The sequence below is a fragment of the Bison bison genome, unplaced genomic scaffold (genome assembly GCF_000754665.1).
Source record: "Bison bison bison isolate TAMUID 2011002044 unplaced genomic scaffold, Bison_UMD1.0 scf7180017864458, whole genome shotgun sequence".
Lineage (NCBI taxonomy): Eukaryota > Metazoa > Chordata > Mammalia > Artiodactyla > Bovidae > Bison > Bison bison.
Genome location: NW_011495020.1, coordinates 1,147,682 through 1,151,694, shown reverse-complemented (window position 1 = coordinate 1,151,694; position 4,013 = coordinate 1,147,682).

Genomic DNA, 4,013 nt, shown 5'->3' with positions numbered 1-4,013 from the left:
AAGTTTTTCACTCTGCTCTTTCACTTTCATCAACAGGTTCTTTAGTTCCTCTTCACTTTCTGCCATAAGGGTGGTGTCATCTGCATACCTGAGGTTATTGATATTTCTCCCAGCAATCTTGATTCCAGCTTGTGCTTCTTCCAGACCATGGTTTCTTATGATGTACTCTGCATATAAGTTAAATAAGCAAGGTGACAATATACAGCCTTGATGTACTCCTTTTCATATTTGGAACCAGTCTGTTCCATGTCCAATTCTAGCTGTTGCTTCCTGACCTGCATATAGGTTTCTCAAGAGGCAGGTCAGGTGGTCTGGTATTCCCATCTCTTCCAGAATTTTCCACAGTTTATTGTGATCCACACAATCAAAGGCTTTCTAAAGCAAAAGCTATAAAAGAAATTTTAAGGTTACACCACCCTTATGGCAGAAAGTGAAGAAGAACTAAAGAGCCTCTTGATGAAAGTGAAAGAGGAGAGTGAAAAAGTTGGCTTAAAGCTCAACATTCAGAAAACTAAGATCATGGCATTCAGTCCCATCACTTCATGGCAAACAGACAGGGAAACAGTGGAAACAATGGCTAACTTTATATTCTGGGACTCCAAAATCACTGGAGATGGTGATTGCAGCCATGAAATTAAAAGACACTTATTCCTTGGAAGGAAAGTTATGACCAACCTAGACAGCATATTAAAAAGCAGAGACATTACTTTGTCAACAAAATTCTGTCTAGTCAAGGCTTTGGTTTTCCCAGCAGTCATGTATGGATATGAGAGTTGGACTATAAAGGAAGCTTAGTACTGAAGAATTGATGCTTTTGGACTCAGTGTTGGAAAGACTCTTGAGGGTCCCTTGGACTGCAAGGAGATCCAACCAGTCCATCCTAAGGGAGATCAGTCCTCGGTGTTCATTGGAAGGACTGATGCTAAAAGGTGAAACTCCAATACTTTGGCCACCTGATGAAAAGAGCTGTCTCATTTGAAAAGAATCTGATGCTGGGAAAGACTGAGGACAGGAGGAGAAATGGATGATAGAGGATGAGATGGTTGGATGGCATCACTGAGTCAATGCACATGGGTTTGGGTAGACTCCAGAAGTTGGTGCTGGACAGGGAAGACTGGTATGCTGTGGTTCATTGGGTAGCAAAGAGTCAGACATGACTGAGCAACTGAACTGAACTGAACTAAAGATTACAGACATATTAAATAAAGCTAAAAATATGTGGTGGTGGTTTAGTTGCTAAGTTGTGTCCAGTTCTTTGCAATCCTCATGGACTATAGCTCACCAGGCTCCTCTGTCCATGGGCTTTTCCAGGCAAGAATACTGGAGTGGGTTGCCATTTCCTTTTCCAAAAAAATGTACTAAACTAAAAATATATAGTAAAATAAATAACATGTATTTAGTACATATAAGACTTTATACTTATTTTGGCTATGCCTTATTTTATATTAGGGAATTTATAACAATTAAAAATGAATGTTATTATTTAAGTTATAGTAGATACAAGGTTATATTTCCTTACATTATGCTAATGAACATAATGTGGTATATCCCTTGGGTGTTAATTTTCCAATCTCCAAGGTATTACTGTTTAAATTACATCATCTGTTACATCAAACCCTAACACTACTATCAAATACCTCAAAACACGATTTAGCTAGCAATGGATTTGTGTACAAAATCTTTGAGACACACTTTAGGGCCTCAGGGTTTCCCTGGTGCCTCAGAGGACAAAGAACCTGCCTGCAATGCAGGAGACCCAGATTCAATTCCTGGGTCGGGAAGGTAGCCTGGAAAAGGGAATGGCTACCCACTTCAGTATTCTGCCTGGAGAACTTCATGGACAGAGGAGCCTGACTGCAGTCCATGGGACCACAGAGTCAGACACGACTGGGCAACTAAAACTTTCAGTTTCTTTAGGACCTTACTCTTTGAAAGGAACATCACATTGCCATCATTTCTTTGAGATTATCCTAACTGTGAACAATTGCAAATTTCTTCAATTTATATCCTTTGCTTCCTCAAATATTTATTTTCTGTCTGTGTTTCTCATTTTGCTTGAACTGCAACTGTTCATGAAGAAAGACTAGTCATATCCAGTAGGAAATGTGGCAGTATTGTAAATATAGTAGGGTGCATTCATTCAAGAAGATAATAGTAATTAGCTAACCATTTTGTTAAGTGCTTACTATGTGTCCAGCATGACTATAAGTACTTAACATCTATTAACTTATTTCTTACAATAGCTATATTAGTTAACTGAGAGTTTACATTACATGTCCACTAATCCAGAAAGTGGCAGAACCAAGATTCAAAAGTTTGTCTTCAGAATTTGAGATCATAAACTATGCTATATTCTACTCATTCCTCAGAAATCAGTCAAAAGCCTTGGTGTACTATTTCAAAGTTAACACCAATCTAAGCTGAACCCACACAAAAAAATAAGAACTTCCCAAAGCACTTCCCAAATCTTAAGTCAGAACCTTGAAGACATAATTCAATACTAAAAATAAAAGAGAGTGATCTGACTTACTATACCGAACCTTAAAAATAAAAAATAAAAAAAAAGGAATTAAGAGGGGTAGAGTGAAGAATATGACTTCTATCAAGTAAGTTAGCTATACTCCATTGTTTCTATCACATTTCTGATGTCAAAGAATAAAAAGCAAAAAGAAAAATGCAAAGCCAAGTTTATTGACTCACCCCTAGTGAAGCAATACACTAAGTAGCCCATTGTCAGGGAAAGGTAAGGTTTTGTTTCCTTAAGTGCTAGAAAGGGACACAGTAGTCAGGGTGGTAATGCTAATTAAGGATTGGAAACTAGCATTCAGAAAGGACAAAATAGGTCCACAGATATGTATCCAGTTGATTAAAACAAATCCTATTGTTTATTGATCAGGAAAATGTCTCAAGACAGATGCAATAATATTTTGGTGTACTGAATTAATTCATAGTTGAGTTCTTTAACAGTTTCAGTTGATTAGATCCAGGCGTAAAGAAAAGAAACATAGCATTAAGTCGTGTCCCACTCTTGCAATCCTATGAACTGTAGCCCGCCAGGCTCCTCTGTCCATGGGATTCTCTAGACAAGAATACGGGAGTGGGTTGCCATTTCCTACTCCAGGGAATTTCTCATCCCAGGAAGTGAACCCAGATCTGCTGCTTTGCAGGCAGATGCTTTACTGATTGAGCTACATGAAACACAATATTCACTTTTATATCATACATGCGAGTACTGTTATAATCAAAATTTTCTTGCATACACTTTATAGAGTTAGAGAGAACTGACATAAGTTCAATTTCAGGTAAATGTCTTTCCTCACTGCAATATTTTAAAGACAGATGGTAATTTATACAAGCAAATTGCATCTACTTTATGTTCTGAGGACCAGGACTACAGGTATTGCCTCAGATTATGTAACTGAATACTTACCTCTAATTTTATTATTTCAATATTAATTAATTCTTTCATTCAATACTTGTAAAACGTGTTGTTAAGAATTGGTGGAAATTACAATGCATGATCTGAGTTTTTCCTTTTAATTTCATTATTTTTGTCAATTTTTCCTTCATCTACCACTTAGAAAGCAGGGTATCAAGACTTAGAAGAAAATAGGCCTATGATATACTACCCTGTCTTTAGGTAGTATGTCATTTAGGAAGTGAGACAGGAAAATTATCACTCAGAAACTATCATATTATAAGATACATGGGATGAGGATAAAATGGAATATAGAGAAAAATTACTAAATGGGGGTTAGATGAGAAGTCAGAGGAAGCTTCCTAGGAGAGACATCAACTTAGTATTCTCTTCCATGAGGAGTTATATGAACATAAGGAAGAAAGGAGTATGTAAAAAGTTAAAACTCACTAAATAAGGGACATAGTTTAATATTTGTCCTATTATTCTTGTAGTTCATGAGGTTGTTTTTTTTTTTTCTTTTAATTTGTTTTTTTTTTTAATTTTATTTAATTTTTAAACTTTACATAATTGTATTAGTTTTGCCAAATATCAA